The sequence below is a fragment of the Balaenoptera ricei genome, chromosome 14, assembly GCF_028023285.1.
Source record: "Balaenoptera ricei isolate mBalRic1 chromosome 14, mBalRic1.hap2, whole genome shotgun sequence".
Lineage (NCBI taxonomy): Eukaryota > Metazoa > Chordata > Mammalia > Artiodactyla > Balaenopteridae > Balaenoptera > Balaenoptera ricei.
Window position 1 is genome coordinate 92,026,981 of NC_082652.1, and position 17,251 is coordinate 92,044,231.

Genomic DNA, 17,251 nt, shown 5'->3' on the forward strand with positions numbered 1-17,251 from the left:
GTGCTTATCTGATAAACTGTGACCACGCTGAAACTATAATAAAGTGTCTTAATCACGCATATTCCCCCCCAAAGCATGGAATTTGTGGATAAATAACTTCTTATTTGATGCTTAGGGGTGGTAACATTAAAAGACAGTGCAGGACCGACTTAAAGGACCAAAAAGGGTGATGGAAGTGGGGCATTGGGGGCGGGAAGGCTGAGTCCTGGTCTCACCTGCCACAGGCAGCCGGGCGGCCCTGGACAGGTCACGGGCTCTGCTGTCCTTCTGGGGAAGCGAGGGGCCTGGAGCGGGGCCGGGGGTGGCTGCACTAACTCCTACAGGGATGGTGTGGGTGCCTCACACCTGTAACCCCGGGAGTTTAAGAGAAGCTGCCGTACCGTGTCAGACACGCAGACATCCGGGTTCCCGAAGCTGGGGGCCGGGGCCAAGCAAGACGGGACCAGACTCATTACCTGATGCAGTGAGCACAGGGGAGGAGCTGGGTTCCAGCACGCACAATGTGCACAGATGCAGCCACACACACACACACACACACACACACACACACACACCTCTTCTGCGTCCCTGTGGCGCCAGAAGAACAACGAGAAGTCTCCTCCGGGAGAGAATCCTCCTCTAAGCTAACACCCCTCTGCCCCCCATCCTTCTCGGAGGGGGCAGGGGGTAAGGACCGTCAGAGCAGGTTGGTCCCCAGAGGTCCGTCCTCAGGGGGAGCACATGTCACCAGCGTACACTGGGTCAGGAGAGGCCCCCGAAGTGGGGAGAGCAGAATCCACAGGGCACGCTGCCTGCCTGGGGCCCCTGGCCGTGCGGTCCTGCTCTGTCCCCACCACCGAGAGGAGGGAGGGTTGGGAGGGGACCTGCAGGAACTCAGGGAAGTTGTCTGGCTCACCCCAGCCTCCCCCTCGACCCTGCAGGGTCTCTCCTGCAGCCCTGAGACCACTGCTCCCTCCCCGGGCAGGGCTGGACCCTCGCTGAGCCCGGGTCCTGAGCCACCCTCTCCGCAATCCCCCTCCCCCCCCTGCTGGAACTGTCGTCCCATGGAGCAAGCTGGGGATGAAGGCACTACAGGTGGGACCCGTGACTTGTCCACCGCTGTGTCCCCAGCACCCACCCCACTGACTGGTGCACAGTAGGTGCTCAGTAAACACCTGTGAAGTGAATGGGAGAAGCAGAATAAAGCCCTGAAGTTGTTCCCTCCACCCCAAACCACGTGCGCCCAGACACACACGCACACGCACGGAGCACACGTGGGGTTTGAGACCACCAGACCGACCCCTGGATCGAGGCGCCCCCCTCTGGCCAGAGCCAGGTATGCACCAGGGAGGTGGCGTGGCCGTGAGGACCCGTGTGGCCGGAGGGCGCAGCCTAGGCCTCCAAGAGGAGCGCTCAGGGGCCATGGGGGCTGAGGGCCTCTCTAGGGACAGGGTCCCCTGGGAACAGAAGCCCTTGCGCAGAAGGAACCAAGGACACCACAAAAGGGAGGCGCGGGCGGCACCCCTGCCCGCTGCCCCCAAGGGTGGGTGCAGAGCTCGGAGGGCGGCGGGCATGGCGGGTGCCCCGTCGTCCTTCACTTTGGGCTGAAGCCTCCAAAGCCGGGAGCCCAGGGGAGCAGCAGGCAGACCGGAGGGTGGGAGGCCCGAGCGCCAGACACCAGAACGCGGCCCTCAGGAGGCTGGACCTGCAGCCTTCGTTGCACGTGGCCCCCTCCAAGGGCACCCGCCGTTAAGGGCAAATGCAGACCCTCCCCGGGCGGCCAGGGGATCCGTCGTGAAGGCAGGAAGACCTGTGATCAAACAAGCAAGGATCTGCGCTCAGCACGTGAGTGACCAGTTACAACAAGCCTGAGTTAAAATACGTGGAAACAAGGCACCCACAGATGCCTGGGGCAGCGGGGGAGGGCGCTTCTTAATGAATTAGATACCTTTTCAAAGTGCTGATTTCGAATTACACTCTGATGTAAGCTGCGTCCAAAGGTTGGAATAGAAACCTCTGAACCCAGGGCAGCATCTGGTGCAGCGCCTGGCCTTTCGGTGACCTGGTTACCAGACAGGTTAGCTGTGCAGACAGGCTACGGGCGCGGGGTCTCCACAGACAGCCGGGCCCACGCTGTGCACAGACCTCAGCCTGGTGTTGTTTTCTTTCTTTCATAAAGCCCACGGGCACCAACTTGGGTCCGCGCTTCACCTGCTTTGAGGGATGAATGAACACCCCCTGCCTCCTTCCTCTCTGCGTTTCTATACCTCCCTCCCCGGGGTCTCCATCACGTACCCTAGAACACCTGTAACTAGTCACCACACCCACACCAGCTCTGTGCAGAAAACTCCAGAGAGAGTGGCTGGGAAGGTTAACCTAAGAAAAGGACAGGGAAATAGTGGGATTTGAACCACCCTTCAGAGCCCCATTGGATTATGGGCATTACGGTAACTAAGGGCAGCTCCACAGAAAGAGGTCAGGAGCAAACTCTGGATTGAGTCCAGGGCACATTTTTCAAACTCTTCTTCAGCACAAGTCATGAAAGCAAATGAAGTTAAGTCTCAGAGATTTCGGACTCTGTGATGATTGTACCACATGAGCCCACACAGAAATGACACCTGGGACCTTTTCTACCTTCATGAACAAATGTGGTTTTTAAAAAAAGGGTGTGGGGGCTTCCCTGCTGGCGCAGTGGTTGAGAATCTGCCTGCTAATGCAGGGGACACGGGTTCGAGCCGTGGTCTGGGAAGATCCCACATGCCGCGGAGCAACTGGGCCCGTGAGCCACAGTTACTGAGCCTGCGCGTCTGGAGCCTGTGAGCCACAACTACTGAGCCCATGCGCCACAACTACTGAAGCCCACGCACTGAGAGCCCATGCTCGGCAACAAGAGAAGCCACCGCGATGAGAAGCCCGCGCACCGCAACGAAGAGTAGCCCCCGCTCGCAGCAACAAAGACCCAATACAGCCAAAAGTAAATAAAATTTAAAAAAAAAAAGGGTGTGAAAATTTGTCCAGGTTTTAATCTATCTTCACATTAAAATTCACTTTAATTTCCCATCCCACATTTTATTTTGGTGTTGCTAATCCTATGTAAAAAATATCTGTGTAAATAGTGTTAGGACTATTACGAAATGTGGCTTTAAACACGACATTTCACTGCCTTTTCAGAAAGGCTGTCTGCCAGGTCAGCACCTCTGTGCCCTCCGTCCTTTCACATAACAATTTCCAAACAACGTCTGAAATGAACAAGGCTAGCTTCCCCCCCCCCCCCCCCCCCCCCCCCCCCGAGCCACACAGCATGAGGGATCTTAGTTCCCCAACCAGGGAACAAACTCAGGCTCCTTGAAGTGGAAGGGCGGAGTCTTAACCACTGGACTGCCAAGGAAATCCCAGGCTAGCTTTTAATATCTGATTTAAAGCCTTCTCTCTTCAAAAATAAGCCTTGACATACAGAGATAATGATGGAATAAAAGATCATTGTCTGCCTTTTAAAAGGGACAGCACCTTCCCTAGAGCTGTATAAAATGATGCATCGAAGGTAGAGATGCATTAGGCCTGACTCTGAAATATAATTTAGCCTCTTTCTATTTCTAGGAAGACAACGGCAGCTGGGGATTCCACTTCATACATACATCCCTGGTCTCAGCTAGCCCAAGGCTATCACGTTTTCAGACATCCGAAAGAACCAGAATAAAAAGAACCAAAGCACACCCTGCCCTCCTACCACACCAAGAGAAACCTAGCTCCTAAAACATGAGAGTCATTTTTGTTTATTTTATTAAGTTCCTGCTTTATCTGGTCTTGTAAGGCAACACAGCGAGCTGAATAAATCATGTCCCATGTTCTCCTGGTTGCTGAAGAACAGACTTGGGCAAATGACTTCGGCAAAATTCAGGCTCTCATGTGCGTCAGCTGGATGGTGATGATCAGGGTCAGTGGAAGCAGCCATCTGGGGGTGCAACAAACACCACCCCTGAGCACCACGCAGAGGACGTGAGGCGAGGAAAACTTATTTACCTGTCCCGGAACGTAAGTGCGGAATGGAACATCTAACCCCTTATAAACTAAACGTGATCAGAACCAGAGAACAGAGCTACTGCTGTGAAAAGCCATGTGGGGAAGGTGCGCATCCTGGAAACAGGGTGAGGGAACAGCCCTGAAGGAGCCGTCCATCCTAACCCTAACCCCAGCCAGGAATTCCGGGAAGAGCCCAGAGAATTCCCAGACAGGCCGCAGGGGAGGCACGGGGCTGCTGCGGGGATTAGAAGCAGCTACTGAGTCCCCTGCCCTCCGCCAGCACAGCCCCCTCATCGGGAAACCTGAGTTTTGTTTATACTTCTTGCAGTGTGTTCAGCAAATGCTGGGCCTTGGGAAACCTATCTGTGGATCCCTGAGCTCCCTAATAATACTATACAGCACTTTCAGGGCCCCAGACGCGTCTGTTTCATGTGGGTGCATTGGAAAGGAACGGTGTGGCCTTCTGCCCATCCTAGAGAATGAGAGAATTTTAAAGAATCAATTGTGCGTTTGCTCTATTTGGGAAGCCTGCCACACAGCTCTGTATTTTTTGCTTTCAAAGCAAGTTTAGCAAAAATGTTAGGTTCCAACTAACCAAGAAACCAGGATGGAGATGATGCGTATCCCTAAATATTCCTTGTCAGATACGCTAGCGCTCACAGGCAGGAAAGAGAATGTCATCCTCTAAATGGAGTATCAAAAACAAACGATAATACAGAGTGAAGTAAGTCAGAAAGAGAAAAACAAATACCATATGCTAACACATATATATGGGATCTAAAAAAAAAAAAAAAAAAAAGGTTCTGAAGAACCTAGGGGCAGGACAGGAATAAAGACACAGATGTAGAGAATGGACTTGAGGACACAGGGAGGGGGAAGGGTAAGCTGGGAGGAAGTGAGAGAGTGGCATGGACATATATACACTACCAAATGTAAAATAGCTAGCTAGTGGGAAGCAGCCGCATAGCACAGGGAGATCAGCTCGGTGCTTTGTGACCACCTAGAGGGGTGGGATAGGGAGGGTGGGAGGGAGACGCAAGAGGGAGGGGATATGGGGATATATGTATATGTATAGCTGATTCACTTTGCTATACAGCAGAAACTAACACACCATTGTAAAGCAATTATACTCCAATAAAGATGTTAAAAAAAAAATCCGCCTGCCAAATGCAGGGGACACGGGTTCGAGCCCTGGTCCGGGAAGATCCCACATGTCGCGGAGCAACTAAGCCCGTGCACCACAACTACTGAGCCTGTGCTCTAGAGCCCGCGAGCCACAACTACTGAGACCGCGAGTGACAACTACTGAAGCCTGCGCGCCTAGAGCCCGTGCTCCGCAACAAGAGAAGCCGCCGTAACGAGAAGCCCACGCACTGCAATGAAGAGTAGCCCCCGCTTGCTGCAACTAGAGAAAGCCCGTGCGCAGCAACGAAGACCCAATGCAGCCAAACATAAAAATTAATTAATTAATTAAAAAATAAAAATAATAAAAATAATAAGAACATATCATCAGTATAGAACGTTATTTTCCATGAGTCATTCTTCAAACATAAAGTCAGTTTATGAGTGAAATATAATTTCTTGATCGTGTTAAAGTGGATGTTTGTGAGCACGTGCAGGTGCCTTCAGGTAAATCTGTGTCACCAAGACACACGTCGGGCACCCCTCACCCATTTCTGTCTTTCACTGAGCAGTGGTCCTCATCACTTGGAGCTCATTAGATTACACATTCGTGGGCCTGGGCCCCGAGGTTGTGGGGTGGTGTTCAGAGCCCCGGGCCTAGGACTCTGCATTTAATGAGAATTCTGGACAACATGCATGCAGGTGGCTGGCAGACCACCGGGGGATCGTTGGGCGTCATCCTAGTCCAGAGCCCCGTGGAAGGCTCGGAGCCAGGCGCTGGCCACGGCAGACGCTTTGCTGGGGCGCTGGGTATCTTGCCCCCCAGCCAATCCCGGCCCTGCAGCCATCTACACTGATTCGGGCAGGTATCCAATCAGACTCCGGATGGAGGTGAGCGCCATCTGAGCTTTCCTTCCTCTCTGGTTAGTCTGGCGGCTGGCGTAGGCGAGGCCGTGCATCTGCCCATCTTTACTGGAGGAACGTTCTTGCACCTGGCTTTTTGCTCCTGCCCGCAGGGCTGCGGCGACAGGGGCTGCTAACTGCAGGGGCGGCTCGGATGTGGCCTGGGGGGAGATCCTCTGCCGCCTGACACCCCGGAAGGCGGGGCCGACACTTGCGGGCGCTGCTATCAGTGGTGAACAAGGCCAGCACGAGCCCTCTCTTTACTCGAAACATCGAGGATGGGGCCACCAGGCTCCCCACCCTCTGGCAAAATTCAAACCCTCACCTGCTTCCACCCTCCTGCCCCCAGGTCCCATGAAACAAAGGGAAATCTGACTGCAGGAGTCACTCTCTGAAATGAACATTTCAGAAAACCAAATGACAGTGAGGCGTGTCACCCCAGTGGCTCTGCCTGCCCTTCCAGCCATGACTCATAGGAAGTCTCACTCCAGCCGGGGAGCTGCTGGTCATGGGGCCGGGCAGACCCCGGGGGCCCCCGAGCTGAGCTGCCGCCCTCACCAGCTGGGACCCTGGGCTGCCCCGGAACCCTCAGCACTCAGATGTCGCCTGCAGGGCGCAGGGCGCGGCCTGGCACTCCCTGGGGGCCGCTCAGAGCTGCCGTCAGGGTGGTCAGCACTGAATGTTGGCCACCGATCAAAGCAAAACCTGATGCAAACTGCAACCAAGTCAACTCACCTTCCGAAGAAGCGCCAGCGCCAGTCTCTGTTTTCTAGATGGTTTTAACAGTGGGGAGGTATAAACCGAACCCAAGCCTAATTACTATGTAATCAGAATCAGCATGATGTTAAAAACCAGTGTGTCCCGTAAAACACACTGAATGGCTCTTGCGACCCCTTTTGCATTTCAAAATTTACAACACATACCAAGGGGAACAACTGCCAAGGGGCTCTGAGCAGAAACTCACTTCCTGTAAAAAGCTGCGGTTTGGGGCCTCGGAGAAGCTCCCTCACGCTCTGGAGGGCGTCACCCCCCTCGTCACCAGCTATCAGCCACTGACCCCTTTTCAAAACCAGCATCAGTTTTGATGTGCGGCATCACATCACCACTAAGAGAAACGCCGTTCTTGTTATCTTTTCATACCAATTCTTTCCTTTAAAAAGGAGCTCGTTTTAAAACAAAAGCCCCTGGGCTTCCCTGGTGGCGCAGTGGTTAAGAATCCGCCTGCCAATGCAGGGGACACGGGTTCGAGCCCTGGTCCGGGAAGATCCCACATGCCGCGGAGCAACGAAGCCCGTGCGCCACAACTACTGAGCCTGCGCTCTAGAGCCCGTGAGCCACGACTACTGAGCCCGTGCGCCCCAACTACTGAAGCCCGTGCGCCTAGAGCCCGTGCTCCGCAACAAGAGAAGCCACCGCAATGAGAAGCCCGCGCACCGCAACAAAGAGTAGCCCCCGCTCGCCGCAACTAGAGAAAGCCCGCGCTCAGCAACGAGGACCCAGTGCAGCCAAAAATAAAAAAATAAATAATAATTTAAAAAAGCCCCTGGTTTCTGATTGGTCCCCAGCAGTCGTGACCAGCTTGGGGACAAGGCCTGGGGCTGGCTGGGGCCCAACGCCCCTCCCAGCCGTGGGACACTGACTTGAGACAGTGCAGTCTGACACAGGTGTAGGGACGACTGGATTTGGAAATGTGCTCTGAGAGCTCAGGAGCACGGGGCGAGCGTCGCTGGCCGTCACACGTGTCGCTGGACAGAGCAGAGGACGCCCTGGGCTTCACACGACCCCCCAGATCTGCTGAGCGCCGAGCACTCGCGTTTCCTCGCCTGCAACAGGGTGAGGATGTCGCTCGATTCAGAGGGTTGCTGGGGAACAGACCTGACCCGGCCCCCCAGCGCGGGGGCAGGAGGGCCTCCACCTTCTGGGCAGACCGTCTCACCCCAGGACGCTGACAGGGCCTGTCCAGACATCATCACTGCATTTATGCTGTGTCCTTTTAGAAAATGAGTCTGTCTGGAAACAGACTCACAGACAGAAAACAAACTTACGGTTACCAAAGGGGAAAGAGGGTGGGGAGATAAGTTAGGAGTTTAGGACGAGCAGATACACACGACTATATCTAAAACAGGTAAACAACAGGGCCCTACTGTGCAGCACAGGGAACTCTACTCAATATTTTTTAATAACCTATAAGGGAAAAGAATCTGAAAAAGAATATGTCTATATCTGCATAACTGAATCACTTTGCTGTACACCAGAAACTAACACAACACTGTAAATCAACCCTACTTCAATTTTAAAAAAAGAAAGAAACTGAAAACCATAAAAAGAGAAAGAAAGAAAATAAATCTGTCTGAGTGGCGGGAGAGATTAGTTAGGCTTCTTAGTGGGTTTTAGATACGTCATTATATACATATATATATATATGCATGTTTGAAACGACAGATATCACATGGAAATGAACTCTTGGGTTGAGAAGTTCAGAGGATTAAACCTCAGGCATAATTGCATTCGGCGAAGGAGGGGGAGTTCTTACCGCACAAGATGCTGCCCTAACATGCAGGGCTGCCAACCCCACACCAGCCGTCACGTGCGGACTCCAGCCATGAGCACGTGGGGGGTGTGTGTGTGTGTGTGTGTGTGTGAGTGTGTCGGGGTGACCACCTTCCAGGCCCTCAGCTGCCTCTGGGACCCGTCTTCCCACGCTCTGTATGTTAGTCTCTAATATAGAACGAAGCATGAAATTTGGTTAATCACTTACTGTGAATAAAACCTCATTTTCCTTCTCTTATCTTGGAAAAAGGGTCAGCTGAATGTTAATCCCCTCACTCTTAAAGAAAGTGAAATAATTCTACAGGAAATCAGTTACAGACCCTTCCTCGGCCACCTCAGCGTCCTTGCACTTGCCTGTGGCCAGTGGCCCCTGTAGACCAGTCGCCGGCCCGCAGACATTGGTGCCGACACGGCGAGTCTGGAGGGGGTGAGTGGAAGGGAGCAGAGGCGCCCTGGGCCGGGGAGGCGGTCCGTTGCCCGTGGGAGGGGGACCTGCGGACTTGCGGACGCGTCCGGGGCCAGCTCTCCCACCGGGCGGAGGAGCGAGAAGGGAGGCCCTGGTTGGCTGATCTCTATTTAAAACATGCTGGACGGTACTTAGAGGCCAAACTTATGCACATGAGGGACTCAGGAAAAATTCAGGCAGCAAAGAAGGAAAACCAGCTGGGTCCCAGTGCGCTAGTTCCCCCTCACGTCCTTCATGTTTACGCAGATGTAAATGGTTCTTAAAAGAAAGACAGCGGATCGCAAGTTGAATTCACAGGCTGAGTGGAGGCCAGGCGCGGCGCCCACCTTCCCCCCCCGCCCCCCGAAATCTCAGCCCTTGGCTGGTTCACAGGGCACAGCCCTTCTTCTAAGATCACCCTACTTAACTCCACTTCTAGTTTTCCTTGTTTGTACCCTGTTTACAAATGATAATGGGGACAAGGGAAGTTCCCCAACTCTCTTTTTCTTTGCTCTTGCTTTTACCTAATTTTAGTAACTTCACCCCAACCTACTTCCAGGTTCTTCTTTGAGGCTATTAATCTTCCCAGCTTTTCCATCATTTCATCTTCTTTAGTGTCATCCCCCCAAACTTGGCATTGGCTTCTTTACTGTTAACATAAGTGATTAATTATTACAAAGAAAAGGTACAGAAAAAAATACACAACTGGCTTACCTTTTCCCTCAAAAAAAGTGACACATTCCTTTCTTTGTCTAAAATCTCAAAATGTTTCAGAAATAAAACAAATTCCCTTCCCTTCATACAAACCCATCCTTCCCTGGACACAGGTAAGCAGCTTCCTGAGGTTGATGCATAGCCCAATTTGCGTGATTTCTGTATTTATTTCATCTCTGTGTGATCACAACAGGTAGTGTGTTCTTTTGTGTATTTAAAATTTTTCAATAAATAGAATGATACTGTATTTATTCATCTGTAACTTGGCTGCTTTCCATTCAATGTTATTGCTTTGATTTTGACCTGTATTGAGACCTGACCCAACACCACAAGGAGCCTGGCAGAGGTACACCTTGAACCTCAGCCCTCTTTCTGGGAACCATCAACCAGCCAACCCCTTCCACATTTTGTTCACTTTTTGACCTGATCTTGGACACACAAAATCTCGATTCAATAAACATTTAAACCATTTGAAAAAAACACGTGGGCACGGTTAAAATAGTGCTGAGAGGGAAATTTATAGGACTAAAATGCTGACATTGAAAACAGGAAAGGTACTCAAATCAATAATCTAAGTTCTAACTGATGAAACTAGAAAACCAAACCAAACAAAAAAACCTAAATATATCCAAAGAAAGTAGAAGGAAGGAAATAGTAAAGATAAGAACAGAAACCAATGAAACCAAAAACAGGAAAACAATAGAGAAAAATCAATTAAACAAAGAGCTAGTTCTTTGAAAAAAAAATCAATAAAATGGATCATGCTCTAGCAAGATTCTCACATAAAAGGAGAGAAGACAGAAATCATCACTATCAGGAATAAAACTAGGGATATCGCTACAGATCCTGTGGCATTACAAGGATAATAAAGGATTCTGTGAACACAGTACACTCATAAATTCTACAGTTTACAAGAAATGAACCAATTCTTCAAAACCCACAAACTACCAAAATTCAACCAAGATGAAATATATAACTTGAATAATCTTACAACTATTAATGAAACTGTATGTGTAATTAGAAAATGCCCCTCCAAAGATTTCCAAAGAAATCTCCAGTCCCAGATGGTTTCACTGGAAATTTCTACCAAACATTTAAAGAAGAATTAATGTCATTTGTACATAAACCCTTTCAGAAATTAGAACAGGAGGGAGCACTTCCCAGCTCATTTTTATGGGGCTCATATTACCCTGATATCAAAACCAGCAAAGACTGTACAAAGAATGAAAACTTCAGACCAATCTCTCTCATGAACTTAGAAGCAAAAATCCTCAACAAAATACTAGCAAAGTGAATCCAGCAACATATAAAAAAATTATACACATGACCAAGTGGAATTTATTTCAGACATGCAAGGGTGGTTCAACACCGACTTGAACATTAATCAATATAATCCATCATACTAACAGGTTAAAGAGGAAAAATCACGGGAGCCTGTCAACTGACTGAAAGAATATTTGACAAAATCCAACACCCATTCATGACAAAACCTCTCAGCAAGTTAGGAACAGAGGGGAACTACCTCAATGTCACGAGGAACTTCTACAAAAACCCTATAGCTACATCATATTTAGTGGTGAAAAAGTGAATGCTTTACCCCTTTGATCAGGAACAAGGCAAGGATGTCCACTCCTGCAACTCTTATTCAACAGAGCTCTGGAAGTTCCAGTGCAACAGACCAAGAAAAAGAAATTATAAAGGATAGAGATTGGAAAGGAAGCAATAACACTTCCCCATTTACAGGTAACATGACGGTCTGCATGGATATCACAAGGAATCTACCCCCAAAATCTAGGCTTAGTGAGGGAGTTAGGCAAGGTCGCAGGACACAAGGTCAGCACACAAGAATCATCCACATTTGTGTAAACTAACAACACACATGTAGAAACTGAAGTTAAAAACATGACACTATTTAAAAATAACTCAAAAAAAGAGAAATATTTAGGTATACTCTTAAAAAAACCCCACAGATTCAGAATCCATACGCTGAAAATTACAAAACACTGATGAAAGAAACAAAAGCACATCTAAATAAACAGAGACAACCTGTGATCACAGCGTGGAAGACTCCACACGGTAAAACTGTTAATTCTCCCCAAGTCCATCTATAGATTTGATGAAATTCCTATAAAAATTCCACCAAGGGTTTTGTAGACACAAACAAACTTATTCTAAAACGTTTGGAACGGTGCAGGAGACAGCACAGCTAACAGGATTTTGATAAAGAAAGAAGAAGGACTCATGCTACCTGATGGTAAGGTTCACCCTCCAGCCGCAGAAATCAGCACAGTGTGGTCCTGGTGCAGCAACAGACACCCCGATCAAGGGCACAGATCAGGGAAACCAGAAATAGACCCACACAAACACGGGGACACGAGTTTTGACAAAGATGCAAAAGCAATTCCATGGAGGAAGGATCATCTTTTCAACAAACAGTCCTGGAGCAATTCGACATTCCTAGGTAGGAACAAAAACCAAACAAAACCAAAACCCTCCACCTAAACCTCACTCCTTATACAAAATTAACTGGAAATGGACAACAGACTTCAGTGTAAAATGTAGAACTATAAAACTGTAGGGAAAAAAAAGGAGAAAATCTTCCAGACTCAGGCTAGGTGACGGGTTCTTGCATTTCACACCCAAATCACAATTCATAAAAGGAGAAAATTAATAAACTGGATCTCATCGAAATGAAAAACTTTCTTCCTGCAAAAGACTCTGTGGAGAGGATGAAGTCAAGCTAAACTGACAGAATAACTGCAAACCAAAACTAGGAGCCGTATTTAGAACATACAAGGAACTAACGTGACCGAACAACCCAATCAGAAAAAGGGCAAAGACGAGAACAGGCTGCTAGTTGAGAGGACGTGCAGATGGCAGACGCACACATGGAAAGACTACTGGCATCATTATCTGTGAGGGAAACGCAGACTAAAATCACAGTGAAGTATCGCCGCCCACCTGTTAGAGGCGCAAATAAAAAATAGTGACAGTGCCAAAGGCTGTCGTGGAGATCCTGCATCACTCACACCTGGCTGGTAGGATGTAAAACGGTGCAGTCATTCTGGAAAAGAGGAGGGCAGTTTCTTATGAAATGGAATACGTGTTTGCTATTTGACTCAGCAATGGCACTCTTGCTCGGGCATTTATCCCAGAGAAATGAAAACTGTGTTCACACAAAAACCTGTACATGGACGATCATAGCAGCTTTACTCAAATAGTCCCAAACTGGAAACCCTCAAAGGGCAAATGCTTAAAACCAAACAACTACAGGAGCGGGGTGGGCACCCATTCCTCGGAATACTACTCATCAACAAAAAAAGAACAAGCTATCGGTACACTCAACGACTTGGAGAGATCTCAAGAGAATTGCAGTCAGTGAAAAAAGCCAATCAAAAAAGTTTGCATGACTCTACTTAAATAGCATTCTCGAAATGATGAAATTACAGAAAATGGGGAACAGATTAGTAGTTGCCAAGGGCATAGGGAGGGGGAAGGGGGAAGTTGGCTGTGGCCATAAAGGGCAGCCCGAGGGAATTTGTGACGGAGCTGTCCTACCTGAGGTGGGTGGTCACACGATTGTACATGTGTGATAAAATTACAGAGAACTACACACAGACACACACACGTAAACTAGCGAAATCTGACATCTCAACACAGCTGACAGATTGTACCAATGTTGATCTCCTGGATGTGATATTGTCTATAGTTTTGCAAGATGTTATGAAGCATATATGGATCTCTATTATTTCTCACAATTGCATGTGAATCTACAATTATCTCAAAATAAAAAGTTTTTAAAAATTGCTTCCATGAGCAACCTTTGTATGTGCCCTATGCACTCAGACCAGGTTCTCCCTAGAGGGTGCACTTCGGAGTGAAATCACGAGGTCATAGGGAATGTCTGTCATCAGCTTTTCTGGATTCTTCTCTAAAGTGTCTGTTTTCATTTACACTCCTACTCACAATAATGTGAGTTCTCACTTCTCTACATCTTCCTCAATACTTGGTATAGTCAGAATTTAAAATTTTTACCAGTATGATGGCTATGAAAAATGATCCCATTGATGTGATGTTTGATTCCCTGAGAACCAGTGGGTTGAACACCTTTTCATATTTTACTAGCCCGTCTGGGTTTTCTCTTCTGACCAGCCTGTTCAGTCACATCTTTCTCTGCTGGGCAGTTTGTTTTATATCGCTGGATTTTAGAATGTTTGATACATTCCAGATACCTCACCTAAGTCTGTTTATCCTCGTTCTCTAGACAGCCATCTGTTTTTTTTAATAACAGAGCCTCACACTTACTCAGTGGTGTTCACAGAGTCCAGATCCGTATTTATGAATTTTTAGCAATTATTGACTCTGAGACATTGCTAAAAGCTTCCGAATACGCACTGTTGCCTATTCCTGGTTGCAGCGTGACCTCTGGATGTGGCCTCAGCTCATGCCTGAGAGCTCCAGCCTCCTGTCTGGTCGGCCTCTCCAGCCCCAAATCCTTGCGATAAGTCACTCATGTGCCTCTCCCATCGATTCCGTTTCTCTGGCTGAAGCCTGACGGCTACACGTGTAGGTGGAGTTTGAATTCTGCTCATCTCTGCTGAGTGGGACCACCAGGGTCTCCCTGTGTATAATTACTGTTGCTTTAAACTCACCTCCTGGGGCTTCCCTGGTGGTGCAGTGGTTGAGAATCTGCCTGCCAATGCAGGGGACACGGGTTCGAGCCCTGGTCTGGGAAGATCCCACATGCCGCGGAGCAACTGGGCCCGTGAGCCACAACTACTGAGCCCGCGCGTCTGGAGCCTGTGCTCCGCAACAAGAGAGCCCGCGACAGTGAGAGGCCCGCGCACCACAATGAAGAGTGGCCCCCGCTCGCCGCAACTAGAGAAAGCCCTCGCACAGAAACGAAGACCCAACACAGCCATAAATAAATAAATTAATTAAACTCACCTCCTGGGGCCCCAAACTCAGGCTGATTTAAGCTTCCTTCAGTGGCTCTAACGGACCAATAGAAGTGTCTTACTGCTTAATGACTACTTACTAAAAAGCGTACTGAGGAATTAGAGAACCGTCTTTCCTTCTTTACTGTCAACTTTACTGAGGAAGTGAAGGAAAAGATGACTAACAGAGACCTGACAGTGGCCTTCGAGGCCAATCATCCTGAAGAGGAAGCATATTTTGTTGGGCGTGGCCGCTCATCAGCGGTGGAATTTTAACAGACAGAGAAGTGGAAGGTAGCCCTGTGGGTTTTGCAAGGTGTCCTAGTTGCCCTGCAGGGCAGCAACAAAGGGCTGGTGGCAGGTTCCCAGAACTGAGTCCTGGGCGCCCTGGGTGTCTCCATGCCTTGGTTTCCTAGGCAGTAAAAATGAGGGTACTGATAGGGTAGTTATATCAAATGAGGGCATCCCAGGGCATGCTGCCTATCAGTGAGGTGATATATTGCTCTAACAAGACAGCCTGGCAATTTGCAAGTGGTCAAAAATGCTACCTGGACACCTGGGTGGAAAAGGCACAGAGACAGTGGCTGATACTGTGTCAAATTTTTAAAGAATCTAAAGAGAAACTAAAAGTCAAACAACAAAGGGTTTCTAAAGTGGATTTGAACCAAACAGCTTTTGTTTAACCCTGAGTTAATAAAGGGAGTCATTTCAGAACAGTTAAACCCTTGGGAGTGACTGTTAGCCAACACTTTACAATAATTTTGAACTGGATTCCCTCCCTTCAGGTGTTGGTTTATCCCACTTAAAAAAAAATACGACGACTGATGGGCACTTCTCCTGGGTTGGGAGAAACGCAGCTGTGAGGCTGCGGCCCACTTGCTGGTCCTTTGGGCCCATCCCTCCCTGAAGAGCTTCTCTGTCCCAGGCTCCCGCTGGCTCTGCACCTGGGTCACCACGTCCCAGGAGGCCCCCAGCACTCAGAGGTGGTCCGGCCAGGACTGAGCCTGATTCAGGGGCGTCCCAGACTTGTCCGCCACTCTGTAAACTATCTCCCTGAGCGGGGGGGCTAAAGTCTTCTCCAAAACCCACAGGTCTTAAATAGATCGCACCCTAGAGCTCCCTCCCTCTGAAAATCTCTCTCTAGGCCAGGTGTGGGTATCCGTGGCGAGAACGGCCAGCGGCCCCCCTGCACCGTGTTTACACCTCTCCCGGCACATCCCGGCTGTGGCCCGTGCCTTCCACGGCTGCAGAGGCAAACTGAACAGGCGTTGTCGATTCTCACGTTGTAGCATTTGGAAAACAGAGAACCAGGAACCAGAAAGCGCCAATTTCCTGCCAGACCCCTACTGAGATCACCAAAGAAACGCAAACGTTTTTCCCAGCCCCACTCTGCCTTCTGAAACGAGGTAAAAGGAGACGCTAAAAGAAACGAGGCAGTGCCACCAGCAGCCCAAAGGACCCAGAGCCACTGAATGTCAGGGAATCGTGCAGATCACAGGGCACCCTAAGGGCCACCCAACCCGGCGCCGGGCCCAGGGGGCTTCGCGCCCGGGGGCGCCAGGCGCGCAGGTGGGCGCAGGTGGGCGCAGGCGGCGCGGCCGGAGCCGGGACGGGCCCCCGGAAGGCGGAAGCCCGGAGAGTCGCCTGTCGCCGCCCTCGGCGCTCAAAAGGAAACTGGTTTTCGGCTCGTGGTGGGGGGGGGGGTTGGGGGACGGCAGGAGTCGTCCGCTCGGCTCCAGGTGTGTCATTAAGAAGCACTTTACGCTGGTGGGGACCCCCGCCTGCCCGAAAGCTCGCCACCAGCGCGCGTTGGTGCGGCCAACCGGCGGCGGTCGGGGCGGCCTCCTTGACCTCTGTCACCTCTCACCCGAAACTCTACCCTCACCCTCTCCCACGCTCTGCCCGCGACCCCGGCCGCCGGGCCCGGCCGAGCCCACACCTGGACACCCGTTGGGGACAGCCCCGCCGCTCTGGATCGGCGTCTACACCCGCGCCCACCCCTCGCAGGGCGGCCGCCCGGCTGCCACCTGCCGCCACCTGCGCCGCCGCCCGGGGGAGCCCCGCGCCCAGGTCCCCGCGGTCCCCGCTCCGAGGACGCAAAGGGGCCCTCCCGCCCCCGGCGAGGGTCACCCACCGCGCTGCGCTCGCCGCTCCCAGGCCGAGGGCGCCGCGGGGTCCAGGCCGCCTCCTCGCCGCCCGGGCCCCAAGCGCGCGGGGTCCCGGGGCGCCGGCGCCGCCTTCCGGGTCGGGGACGCGGGCCGCCGGGGCGGCAGGCTCGTCCTCGCTGGCGCGCGGCGACGACTGACGGCGGCGGCTCCGAGCGCCGGGCGCGCCCGCCGCCCCGCCCCCGGCCCCCGGGCTTCCTGCGAGCCAGGTAAACACGGCCGGGCCGCGCCGGGCCGAGCCGCCCCACCTGCTGCCCGCCGGCCGGGACCACCTCCGGGCGGCTCCGCCACGCGGGCTGGCGGCACTCAGGGGCCCCTCGCGGGGGCAGCCCCTGGAGGCGGGCGCGGACTCCGGCCGGGGCTGAACTGCGGCTCTTCGAGCCTCTGCTCGCGGCCGAGCCTCCGAAGCACCCGGC

General features: G+C 51.2%; 1 protein-coding gene across 1 annotated transcript in view; it reads right to left on the reverse strand.

The window, feature by feature from the left end:
• Positions 1 to 16,938, reverse strand: part of MBP (myelin basic protein) — a 115,840-nt gene extending 98,902 nt beyond the window's left edge. Inside the window, exon 1 of the mRNA XM_059895186.1 lies at positions 16,805 to 16,938. The gene's annotated coding sequence lies outside the window, so the exon portion shown is untranslated. The remainder of the gene's footprint in view (positions 1 to 16,804) is intronic.
• Between the last annotated feature and the right edge of the window lie 313 nt (positions 16,939 to 17,251).